Here is a 13,704-nt window from a genome sequence, read left to right as displayed (position 1 = left end):
AATAAAGTCTGACACTGTTTCCACTATTTTGCCATCTATTTCCCATGAAGTGATGGGACCGGATGCCATGATCCTAGTTTTCTGAATGTTGAGCTTTAAGCCAACTTTTTTACTCTCTTCTCCTCTTTCACTTTCATCAAGAGGCTCTTTAGTTCTTCTTCACTTAGAAGTAACAATAAAAAGGTCCTACCAGACCCACTCACATAATATACATTTTAAGATGACAGGATTAATCAGAAGGTTCTTGTTACCGAGAAACATGTCTTCCAGCAAGATACATTGTTACATTGACTAAGACAAAGCAATGTAGCAAAGAACCTTTGTCCTTTTCTCCTTGAGAGCCCCTGACCCCTTTAATCCTTCTCCAGTGCTCCAGACCCCTTTTCCTCTTCCAGGACCCTGGATTTTTTATCAACCTACCTAGGAATTGACTCTCTTGATGCCAATGTACTTATTCATGTGATGCATCAAATGAGAATGCTGGTCGTAATAAGTGAGTCTTAGACTCCGTTTTCTCAAATGATGCTAAGGACTTTTCCCAAGGTTTCAGTTAAGTATGAACTGAAGACTTTCTAGCCTCTGCTTATGATCAGCTTAATAAAATAACTTAGGACAAATTCTGAGTTTAACTACATATTCTGCTTTGAAATGAAGCATTGTCATAGAGTAAGAGGTAACTATGTCAATACTGAGGAAACTGCAGCTTATTAGGATGCTATAGACATAATATTGGAGAAGGAAATGGCAAACCACTCCAGTATTCTTGCCTTGGAGAATCCCACGGAGAAAGGAACCTATAGTCCATGGGGTCACAAGAGTCAGACTCGACTGAGTGACTAAACCTAAACCTATAGGCATAATATATTTAAATGTTACGTTTGCTCATCTAACAGGATATTGAATAGAGCCCACCATAGGCAATTCTAAATTATTATTTATTTTGGCATAAGTCCTACAAGTCCTTCAGCTTACTGGTATACTGGTATGGTTCACGTATGTCTGAATCTTTTCTTTGGGGAATATATATACACATAGATTTGGAGAAGAAAATGGCAACCCACTCCAGTGTTCTTGCCTGCAGAATCCTGTGGACAGAGGAGCCTGGTGGGCTGCTGCCCACAGGGTCGCGCAAAGTCAGACATGACTGAAGAGACTTAGCATGCATGCATTGCAGAAGGAAATGGCAACCCACTTAGTATTCTTGACTGGAGAATCCCAGGGACAGAGGAGCCTGGGGGGCTGCCGTCAGTGGGGTCGCACAGAGTCAGATATGACTGAAACGACTTAGCAGCAGCATACACATAGATATATAAATGAGATATAAATCAGTGTGTCATTCCTTAGACTGGATGACTATCCGTGGAAAGGAAACCAGTTTTCTATGATCTGGGGAGTTCCCTCAAACTAGGATTCAAGCCATATTGCTGTGTTGGAAAAGTGCATGAGCAGAATCTTCTAGGAAGAAGATGAAATTAGCTGCAGTATGAAGTTATCCACACATCTATTTAAGCCAAGACTTTGCCTCTGAGGAAAATTTGCAGTGTCCATTTGGAAAGTAAGTTCTATTCTGCTGTAGGTTTAATAAAGAACAGAGGCAGAGCAGTGGAAGTTCTCTCAGCTTGGCTGGAGATTAAAATGAGAAAAAAAGTTTGTGGACATGTTAACAGATGCAGGGTGGAAGACATAAATAGACATTTCTCCAAAGAAGATGGACACATGGTCAAGAAACATGAAAAGATGCTCAACATCACTAATTATTAAAGAAATGCAAATCAAAACTGTCACACCAGTCCGAATGGCCATTATCAAAAACTCTACAAACAATAAATGCTGGAGAGGGTGTAGAAAAAAGGGAACCTTCTTACACTGTTGGTGAGAATGTAAATTGATACAACCACTATGGATAACAGTATGGAGTTTCCTTAAAAAACTAAAAATAGAACTACCATATGACCTGGAAATCCCACTCCTGAGTATATACCTGGAGAAAAATGTTAATTCAAAAACATGCATGCACCCCAGTGTTCGTTGTAGTACTATCTACAATAGCCAGAACATGGAAGCAACCAAAATCTCCATCAGCAGAGGAGTGGATAAAGATGTGGTACATGTATACAATGGAGTATTTTTTAGCCATAAAAATGGCTGAAAGAGTGCCATTTGCAGAGAAACATTGCTGTTGTTGTTCAGTTGCTCAGTCATGTCTGACTCTTGGCAACCCCATGGACTGCAGCACGCCAGGCTTCCCTGTCCTTCACTGTCTCCCTGAGTTTGCTCAAACTCATGTCTATTGAGTCAGTGATGCCATCCAACCATCTCATCCTCTGTCAGCCCCTTCTCCTCCTGCCCTCAATCTTTCCCCACATCAGGGTCTTTTCCAGTGAGTCAGCTCTTCACATCAGGTGGCCAAAGAATTGGATTACAGCTTTATGTAATTTAATGAAACTATGAGCCATGCCATGTAGGGCCACCCAAGACAGGCAGGTCATGATGAAGAGTTCGGACAAAATATGATCCACTGGAGAAGGGAAGGGCAAACCACGTCAGCATTTTCACCTTGAGAACCCCATGAACAGTATGAAGAGAGAGAGATATGGATGAACCTAGAGACTGTCACACAGTGAAGTAAGCCAGAAAAAGAAAAACAAATATTGTATAATATATGTGGAATCTAGGAAAATGGTTCAGATAAACTTATTTGCAAAGCCGAAATAGAGACACAGACATAGAGAATAGACATATGGATCCCAAGGGGAGGAGGAGGGTGGGATAAATTGGAAGGTTGGGATTGACAAATATGCACTACTGTGTATAAAATAGATGACCAATGAGAACCTATTGTATAACACAGGCAACTTCTCAATGCTCTGTGGTGACCTAAATGGAAAGGAAATGCAAAATAGAGGAGATATATGTATACATATAGCTGACTGACTTTGCTATGCAGCAGACACTTGTAAAGGAATTATACGCCAGTAAAATTTAATTTTAAAATTCCCCAAAGATGCCGAGTCTCTGAGCCTTACTGCAGAATGCATACTCTTGTTAGCACCAGCACGATCTGAGAACTCTATGAAGCATTAGGCATGACCCCTGCCTAGTAGAGCTCTCTTGATAGTAATAGCATTTGTGAAGTCCAGGAAAGAGTAAAAGTAGACTGGGGGCATGGGAAGAAGTGGATTAAAACCCCAACATTCTGTGCCCTTGTCACTTGCCTGTGGGTACAACTTGTTGGGTTGGCAAAAAAGTTAATTCGGGAATCCGAACGAACTTTTTGGCCAACCCAATAGACGGGTAGAAAGTAATGAGGCTGCGCAAAGCTGTTTTGTATTGTGCTTTCATTTAAGACTCTGGATTTAGTCATCTCTGGGAAGAACAAACCAGTGTTCTGTAGTGTTGAAGGATACACATTTTTATGTTTCAAATTCTATTATCATCTTCAAGATCAGAAGCTGTAGAACTCAATGATAAGCGTAAGCTTTGATATCAAATGACAGAATCTGTGTTCACATCCTGGTTCTGCCTTTATATTCTGCATGACCTTGGCTGAATACTTCATCTCTCTCTCCATTTATTTCTTCTGTAAAGCAGAGTCGTTCCTAATTCGTAGATTCTCATTATTCACTGAGATCATGCATCAACAACTGAGCATAGTCGGACAGCTAATCATCCTTAAAAAGCAAGAGACACAAAAAGTGACTTCAGCAAAAGCTGCCGAGAAGCCCCTTGTTATGCAAGATGACCATGTAATGCCAGGCCCGTGTTTTATATAATCTTTCCTCACTGATTATGCAGTGTCTTTGCTGGTGTTGCCTCACAGTCACTTGGCTGTGTGTATGCTTCACTGCTAAATGTTCTTTCTAACTCACTATGTTTCCTAACAGCTATCTGAGCTTTCCTTCCATAGCTTCAGGCCACAGCTTCCCGTTCTCTCATCTGAAACTGAGCAATTCCCTTCCCTCGTTAATTTTGTAACCTTGAAGCTATTGAAGCAGTCTGAGCAAATACCCACCTGCGGTTTTCTTTTTTATTTAAATTCCTATGAATTGGAATTCTTTCTTTTTCTTCATACACACACACACACACACACACACACACACACACACACACAGAAACTCAAATTCCTTTTTCTTTTAGTGTTGACTCTAATTGTTGTTAATGAAGCATTTTCTATATTGAGCCCTTTCAATTAATTAATTTTTTCCTTCTTCTAAAGAAAGAGACATAACCCATTACCTGAAAAGCTGATCAGTAGGATTTAAAGAAACTTTCCCCTTTATAGTACTTGAAACCATTTAAGTTTCTTGCCGTAATAAGGTAGCTGAAGCATGGGAAATAAATCCATATGTAGTGGTACATTAGTGCTCAGTTTAAAATCAAATTTTAAGTATATAAAGCATATAGTTGAGGGTTATGTTACCCTCAAAGGCTATTGTTCTGGCCTAGATTTCTTCTAAATGATGATCACTTGGCATTGACAGCAAAGTCAGATGATGAATATTTCCTGGACATGTTAATCTGAGGCACAGAAGTAGCAGATACTGGCTCTCAATAAAACTATGGTTTATGAAATTCTGCTTATTTATTGGTAACTGCCTTATTACAAATAGCTCCTAGGAAGAGAAAGAAGCAAATATTTCCCCCTAGATTCCATTTATTGAATTTATCACATAGGATACTTTGGGACTCAGCATATATTCTCCATCTCTGCAAGCAACCAAGCTGAGCTAAGCTAAAATGCGGCAAGGGTCAACACTTACAGCCCTGATGTACGGCCACTGTCCTCTGCACCAGTCAAGTCCAGCGTCACTCATGTTGGTAACAGACCCTCCTATCTGAAATGGGATGTTTGTTGTGACAGTTCTTATTTGCTTTAGGAGAAAATGCTCCATATCAATAAAGATGGAAAAATCAAGGAATAATTTAAACATAACTAAAAAACTGAATTGAAAACTGAAGACACATCAGCAAACTAAAGTATATTGCATGTTACTACAGAGGTTCACATCAGTGATTTGAAGTCAGATATAACTGACTTTGGATTCTGGCTTTATCACTGATTAGATTTTATAACTGGTGAAGAAGTCATCTCAGGTCTCTAAATCCTGTTTTCTCACTTTCAGAGTGGGAATAACAGTCACTTCATAGAGTTACTGTGAAAATTATGAGAGATGAGCTCCCATTTCTAGGACATGTGCCTCCTTCTTGAAGCTTCCCACTTCCTCCTCTGGGAAGTAAAAGTTCATAACTCTCTTGTAAGAGTCAGCTATTGATGCACAACAAACCAACCCCAAAGCCACTAGCTTAAAACAACTGTTTATTGAGCTCACAGTTCTTACAGTTGCAAATTTAGGTAACATCAAGCTGGGTGGTTTATTCAGGCTTCATCTGGGCTCTCCTGCTTTTCATGCTCAATCAAAATAATTGATTTTAATGAAAATTTATGTATTTTAGCCCCATTCAAAATAGTGATATTCAAAATATTTAACAGCCACTTTGGCAGAATCTCAGACCAAACAAATTCAATTGCAGGGCTGGATGCCCCCTGCAAGGAGATTGTTAATTCTTTAGTTCCTGGGTCATCAGTTGGCTGGAGGGGCCAAACTGGGGAGCCTGGACTGTGAGGGAGAGAGAGGGCTGGCTGGGGGAGGGGTGCAGTAGCTATAGATTGGCTAATACAAAAGTTTCTGACACAAACTAGCTGAATGTTAGCCCTGTCCCATCCATATCATAATCTTCTTCCTGTCCAAGTTGTCCCAACTCTCTTGATATCTCATCACTAATGTACTGTACCTTGCAATTAACACTGGTGCCCCCTACATCTTGACACCAAGGATACTCCTTACATCCTTGTGTGTCTCCATCTCACCTCTCCCAAATTCCAATAAACCCACATCAATAGCAAGCACAGGTTGTATACATGCTTCTTTGAAATAGGGCAATGATTCTTCATTGGGGAAAAGATGGCAATGGTTGGCTTGGGAAAAAACATATTAAACTTTCTGATATTTTACCAGCCCTGTTTGTCAAGTGGGACAGAAAAAATCCAACTATTTTTTATCATAATAGATAATAAAAGTAAAGTTGGTAGAGATTTGCCCAATTCTCAAAATGGGAAGAGATCCACCCCATTTCAAAAGGCATCATGGATTAAAATCATCGAGAAACATAAAACTGAAGGTAATGTAGAGAAAGCTAGAATCTCTGGGGTGGACCCAGGAGTCTGTATTTCAAACAGTTAATTCTTACTGACACTGAAGTTGAAAAATCAGTGGCCCTAGATGGTCCGCAGTATTGAGGAGGGGCGATTGTGAAAGGGCATTAACCTAAGCGAAAAAACAGGGATGTCAGCAGGTTTGAGCTCTACACTGGAAGCAGAAGTCTGTCCCATAAACTGGGTAGGGTCTTTCCTTGAACTCTTTTTGCAAAGCCCCTCCTGATAATCCTGTTCTGATAGCACTTTGCTCCTAAGGATTTGTTTTACCTCTTTGGGAATAGTATACAGCTGACCAAGATTCCTTGTAGCAAGCATCCAGAGGTAGTTTCTGCCCCAAACCTTGACAGGTAACCTATTAGGACTCTGTTGAAGTCCCCGCATGCCCTGGAATTCCCATCTGCTGAGGAGGGAATCTTCCTGAATGTCTTGGGCTTCAGATTCTGTACAGCTCACTTGCCAAGCGCCATGACAAGTACATGCCACCCTCGACTCAGCCTATCTCATTTTTATTCAATTGGCCACAACAAACTTGACTTAAGAACTTGAATCTCTCCTGCAATTATTTTGTTTTCACACTCTCTGTATCTCATAAGGTGTAGGAAGAAGAGGCAAGGGGGAACTTTGTCTTTTAGAAATGCATGCTGTGCATAGAGAGAGAGCTGGGATGTTGAATTTATTTAGATTCAAGACAGGTGGAACAAACACTTCAGGTGAGTTTTCGGGTTTTAAAAAGATTACTCATGGCTTCACCAGATGCTCTGCAATTTCTTCAGCACTGTGTGCTTTATAAAGATGCTGCCTCAAAAAGAGGAGACACTTGTTTGATGCCATGGCTTTTGTTTTGTGCTTACCTCAGTGAGGAAAGGGTTCAAATACATTTTTTTAGCTTCATCTGTCTGTGGTGTTTTCTATAAACTGATTTCCAGATAATTACCCAAATAAGGAGTTACTTCTCTGAAGTTGGCCTGCAGAAATTCATTGTAATACTAAATATAAATGCTGTTAAATGGGAAACTCTTGTTGGTCTGTCAGAATAGTAAATAAATTACATAATTTGAAAGTTGAGTCTATTATGCATTTCTTCAAAACACAGAGTATTCAGAAAGAGTTGATAAAGGTAATGAAAACTAAGTAAGGGTAATGAAAGCAAAATATTTTTTTAAAATAATTTTTGTGACTTTCCATTCCTGTTGCTAATAAACACAGTATATCTTCAATTAAAATGTAAATGAAATTCACTGCATGAAATATATCTGGATGATATGTTATCACCGAATAATTTGCAAACAGCCACTGAGTAATGACCAAAAGAAAGTAGAATTATTGCCTAATGACTCACACTATGATATTTTATGATCATTTCTCCCTAGTGCTAGGAGAATATGATGCTGGACAAGTTGCTTAGCCTCCCAGAGTCTCTGCCTTCCCATCTCTAAATATGAGGAAATTGAAACCTATGATGTACAAAATCTTTTCCTGATCTAAATTTCTGTGGCTTTTTAGGTCATTGACTTTATTATACCTTGTTTTCTTCTGCCCTGCCAACCAAGGTAATGAAAAAAGGCCTGATTTTGGACCAGATACGATTTCAGACCTTGTCTCCTCACTTTCTAGCTGTGTGAACATGAACAAAATACCTTTTCCATGATTGCTGATGTGTGACAAGTGGAGATCACCTCCCTGGCGGAATTATGAATAAGGAAGTGAAAAACTCCAAGTACAGAATCTCTCGCTTATGACTCATCAGGTCCACCACAAATTGTACTCCTTTTCTTATCCTGCATCATTTTGGAAATCTCACATCTGCTTTTTCCATGACCTCTGACCTCTGGCCCCTACAGAAAAGTTAGAATTCTGGAGACTGAACTAGAAGGGTGATAAAATGTACAGCAGTGACAGATGAGACCTAAAAGCTAATTTTATTTTTCTCCTGAGTTGTCTTGGTGAAAAGAGTAATGGCATCTATTGAGAACAATTATCCAGTCTGACATTTCTTTTTCTTTTTGTCTATGAGGTCGTAATGGCTTTATTTTTTGTAAATGAAACATACCTGAATCATGAGAAAATAACATGCTTCCTAAATACTAGACAACCTTTTCTTTTTTCAAATTTATATTATTGAAGTAGAGTTGATTTACAATGTTGTGTTAATTTTTGCTGTATAGCAAAGTGATTCAGATATATATGTATACACACACATATATATACACACACATATATATACACACACATACATCTTTTCCACATTCTTTTCCATTATGGTTTATCACAAAATATTGACTATAGTACCCTGTGCTATATAATAGGACCTTGTTTATCCATCCTATATCTACTAGGTTGCATCTGCTAATCCCAGACTCCCAATCCATCTCTTTCCCATCCCTGCGTGGTAACCACAAGTCTGTTCTCTATGTCTGTGAGACTGTTTCTGTTTCATAGATAGGTTCATTGGTGTCATATTTGAGATTCCAATTATAAGTGATGAAAGTGTTAGTCACTCAGTCATGTCTGACTGTTTGTGACCCCATGGACCTTAGTCCCCCAGGCTCCTCTGTCCATGGGATTATGCAGGTAAGAATACTGGAGTGGGTAGCCATGCCCTTCTCCAGGGAATCTTCCTGACTCGGATTGAACCTGAGTCTCCAACATTGCAAGTAGATTCTGAGCTACCAGGGATGCCCCAGTTATAAGCGATATTATATGGTGTTTGTCTGTCATTTAGAATGTAATCTCTAGCTGCACCCATGCTGCTGTAGACAGCCTTTTCTCATTGCTCTTTTTCACCAATTTTTTGTTATTGCTGGCTGTTGTATATCCCAGTTTTTTCATTAAAAATAACATGATTATGTGTTCATTATACAAAGTACCAGAAAATATAAACAAATAGAAGAAATGAAGCATAAACACAGTCCCCAGAGAGAACTACTTTAAATAATTTGCCAGATTTTCTAACTACGTGTAATCTGTGTATGAAAGTGAAAGTAAAAGTCACTCAGTCCTGTCCGACTCTTTGCGACCCCATCGACTATACAGTCCATGGAATGCTTCAGGCCAGAATACTGGAGTGGGTGGCCTTTCCCTTCTCCAAGGGATCTTCCCAACCCAGGGATTGAACCCAGGTCTCCTGTACTGCAGACGGATTCTTTACCAGCTGAGCCATCAGGGAAACCCAAGAATACTGGAGTGGGTAGCCTATCCCTTCTCCCGTGGATCTTCCTGACCCAGGAATGGAACCGGGGTCTCCTGCATGGCAAGCAGATTCTTTACCAGCTGAGCCACAACACTTTAACAAAATTGGTTGATGTTATATGGTTCTCAGATGAGCAGCAGTATGTGTGCTCTGCAAGGACTGGGATGCTTAGATTTATTCACTGCTGTTGCTACAGCATCTGTAACACGCCAACCACAAGAGTATATACACAATAATCTTTATAACAACTATATTCCTATATATGTTTTTGTACCAATAAATATGATTCTGCAGCATCATTTTCAATGATTATATAGTATCATATAGTATAGATATATTGCAACTGAATTGATCCTCTGTTATTGGACTTCATAGATTTTGTTTGTTCATGTTTACCTACAACAGTATTTTAAGCAAAATCCATGCAATTAAACCTATGCGTTTCTCCTTCTTTATGATTTTGTTAGGATAAATATATCCTTTGTTAGGATAAATTCATCAGGGTGGGAATCACCAAGTTCAAGTAACCCACTCACAATTTTAGAAAATTATTACATGTTTCCAGGTTACTTTTCAAAAGACTTTCTTGATTCACAATCCAGTCAACAGAGATTGATTGACTGTTTCCCTGTCACTCTCATAGATTATTAGGCATTGTATGCTCAGTCATAGCCGATTCTTTGTGGCCCCATGGACTGTAGTTCACCAGACTCCTCTCCCATGGAATATTCCAGACAGGAATACTGGAGTGGGTTACCATTTCCTACTTCAAGGAATCTTCCCAACCCAGGGATCGTCTCTTGCATCTCCTGCATTGACAGGCATATTATTTACCACTAGCACCACTATTAGGTGTTATGTTGAAAAAAATTAAAAACTAATTTAAAAAGTTGATCACTAAATACTAAATGTTTAAACTACTTATTTCTATATGCTACATAACCAGCCTAGGACATCTTTCCAAACACTTTTTATGAGATATAAGATCATGTAACACAGAAAGGATAAAATCTAGCTAAAACAGTGTCAATAGAGTTCTGTTTTGTTTATTTCACTGATTTGGTTAATTTTGGAGAAATGACAAGAAAGTCCCCATACATATTCCACTGATATTCACATCAATACTCTCACTTTGACATCCTACCCTTCTACTTTAGAATCATTTTCAGTAAATCATATTTCACATTTGTGTAGTTTGACAGTGCCCATTTAAATCAATCCCAAACTGTTATGAAATCCAGAAACACTATAAAACTTTGTGAAATGTTTGTAAGCCTGTTTGATGTTTTCCTCTTAAAGAATCAAATGTGAAATGTCTGTGTGGGAGCTGTTTTACCAAGGTAAATATTATTTATATCTCTAGGTGCGAATGCTTTAAAATAACCAGAACACACTGCAGCTGAATGCGGCCTTACATAATTTTCACAGCTGCTGCATTCTTGTCAATATGCTGTCATGGTGCGGCTCTGGTGGTGTGACCCCTTACAGTGATTACGACTCACATTTCTGTTATCCACCCTCCCTTATGTGAACAGCATAAATGAGAATATCCAGTTCTGCTCCTCGTGTGCACTGACTTTGACATTCAGGAAAACCATTAATGCTACTTCCACTGCGTCTGTCTTGAGATTTCAGATAGTGTTGGAAGTACAAAGTCAGTGGCTTTGTATTGGGTTCGCCAAAATGAATTTTTCCATAGGATCTTACCAAAAACCCCATACAAACTTTTTGGCCAACCCAATACTTTCTGTGGGCTTCCCAGGTGGCTCAGTGGTAAAGAATCCGCCTGCCAAGCAGAAGACACGGGTTTGATTCTTGGGTTGGAAGATCCCCTGGATAAGGAAGTAGCAACCCACTCCAGTATTCTTGTCTAGCAAATCCCAGGGACAGAGGAACCTGGCAGGCTACAGTCCATGGGGTCACAAAGAGTCAGACACAACTTAGTGACTGAGCAACACCACCAACATGCTTTCTGTATTGCATAGAACTCAACTTGAAGTGATCAGTTTATGATTACCAAGAGCTTTAGACATGACTTTGCTATTTAAGAAGCAGCTCAGAGAGAGCTAGTTGACAACATGAATAATCGAGAGAGGTTGGGTAATATTGTGAAGATTTAGAGAAGGGAGGAGCACAAGCATTTAAAAAGAAGAGTGAAACAGGAAGCTGAGAGAAAAAAATGGGAAAGTTGAATTTCATTGCCTCCTAGAAAGAGATGATATAAAAGTTGACAAGGAAGCTGGCCTCTATCTACAGGGGAAGAAGGTTATTATGGAAAAGAAAGTTGCCAAGAAATCAAGGGAAAAATTACAATAAGAAAGCAGAAGAATGGCCAAGAATTGTGCTTTAGATTTGAACTCTGAGACCCTGGCTAGCTTAGAGGGATGGGGAAAAACTCTGAAAACAGCTCTTTAATAAAGAATCATTTGAGACATGAGCCTACTGAGGATAAAGATTGAGGAAAAATAGTTACTAGTTGTCAGACTGTTCAGATTTAGCACATTAATGTTTTTCTCCTTTTAAAAGTCAGTGCTGTCTGCCTTGTTTTGACATTGAAGTTATTTCTGAACGGTCTGAAAAAATATCAGTTTTTCCAAAACAAAATTTTAAGTCTTCAAGTTTTATACAAATGTAAAGAGGTAGGTGTTGGCTAATGTTTCAAAAACTTACATATGAAATGACATCTCAATGTTTTTATTTGTTTGGAATTTATCAGTATTACTTATCTAAAGCAACCTCGTATAATAGAAAGAAACTGAACTTCAGAGATTCAGTTCCCAGCACTGGGATTCACAGCTGTGTGACTGGGAATCTTTCTCTGAACTTCATTTTCTATGTCTGTTAATGAAGAACCCAACCTTCTCAGTTTTGAGAATTAAACAAAATAGTATACATTGAATGCCTGACTCAAAGTAGAGAATTAATAAAGATTTCTTTGCCACCACTTTCCCATGCAATGTGGAGAGGTTTATTGCAGAGGTTTATGAAAAGTAAACTACTGTAGAATGGTATAACTAGTTAAAAAACCAAGGACCACCTTTAAGAGAGGGGATTGGTGATCTCCATGAATGTGAGGTGAAATTAGTGTTGGAGGTAAGCCCTGAATTTGTCTCAGTTTCTTGCTGTCTTTATCAGGCCTGATCTGTCTGTTTAAATGACAGCAGAAGGACCCATTGTTATGCCCTCTGCATTACTTGTTTCTGCCTCTTTCGTGCTAACCCATTCTTTGTGAGCTTCCCACCTCAGTCCCAGGATGGCTACTTTAGTCCACTTTCAGGTTTCTTTATGATTAAGATGTCAGATCTGCATTAGCTAACAGTCTGTTGTGAATGGTTGTGATCTTGAGCTTGAATCTCATATATGCTCTCATTTAGCAAAAATGTGTACAGCTTTCCTACTCTCAAAAATCCTAAGCTTTGGCCTAAGTTAATCAACTTAGAGCACTTGCCCACCCTTATCTCCAGAAATATATTGTGGTTGGATCTGGGTTAGGCCAATTAGTTTAGGTGTGAACCATTGATTCTTTTTTTTTTTTTTTTAATTCAGTCTCCGTAGAGACTGTCAAAAATTGCCAATGCCGACTATATTTCAAGTCGTCACGGCGGGGTATTGGGAAAAGTTTTCAATTAGCAATAATCGCGCCTCGGATAAACCTCATTGGCTACGATACTGCCACTGCGCAAAGCTACCATTGATTCTTTAATTTGGAGGTCAAGCCAGTCACCCTCAAAGCACATGGGTTGTGTTGGAGAGGAATGGAAATACAAGAATGGGAGTGCTTTTACCAAGGGTAAAAGGGATATATGCTAGCAGGCTAAAGGACAGATGGGAAACTTTGGGTTTTCTGTATGTATGTATGAAAAAAATGATAAATACATTTATATATATTTGAAAAAAGAAAATTTGAAGTTCATCTTATACTTCTAGAGATGAAATTGGAGGAAGAGATTATTGAATTGAATTTTGTCTAAAGATAACTAACAAATACAATGTATTCAGTAATAATTCTGCTGCAGTAGGTAAGAAACACCAGTCAAATGCTAACTTTACATATATATTTGTTTGTTTGTTTTCTCATGTTTTAATAATGATTTAGAGAATCTAGAATAGATTTCTAATATCCATTAGTCTTTCAAAGAAAGCCATTGTAAGTGCTTGAGCAGTATTCATTTGCAGCCAGTTTGTGGTTCAGGTCTCTCTGGGACAGCATCTAAGATAGAAAGTAAAGCAAGATTTCCGTATACTTAAGATGTCAGACCTGAAGTGCCTGACATTCTCTTGTAAACAGTTGAGAACC

The 13,704-nt window shown here is 38.8% G+C and overlaps 1 protein-coding gene and 1 non-coding gene across 6 annotated transcripts in view; one reads left to right on the top strand and one right to left on the bottom strand.

The window, feature by feature from the left end:
* The window catches only part of OXR1 (oxidation resistance 1), a 486,852-nt gene that overhangs the window by 298,671 nt on the left and 174,477 nt on the right, over positions 1-13,704 (top strand). The window lies entirely within an intron of this gene.
* LOC122451563 lies at positions 12,954-13,094 on the bottom strand. Its single transcript, XR_006272457.1, has one exon. It is a non-coding gene; the product is annotated as a U4 spliceosomal RNA (small nuclear RNA).

Source organism: Cervus canadensis, chromosome 12 (genome assembly GCF_019320065.1).
Source record: "Cervus canadensis isolate Bull #8, Minnesota chromosome 12, ASM1932006v1, whole genome shotgun sequence".
In the NCBI taxonomy this organism is placed as follows: domain Eukaryota; kingdom Metazoa; phylum Chordata; class Mammalia; order Artiodactyla; family Cervidae; genus Cervus; species Cervus canadensis.
This window is presented reverse-complemented; position numbering and strand designations above follow the sequence as displayed.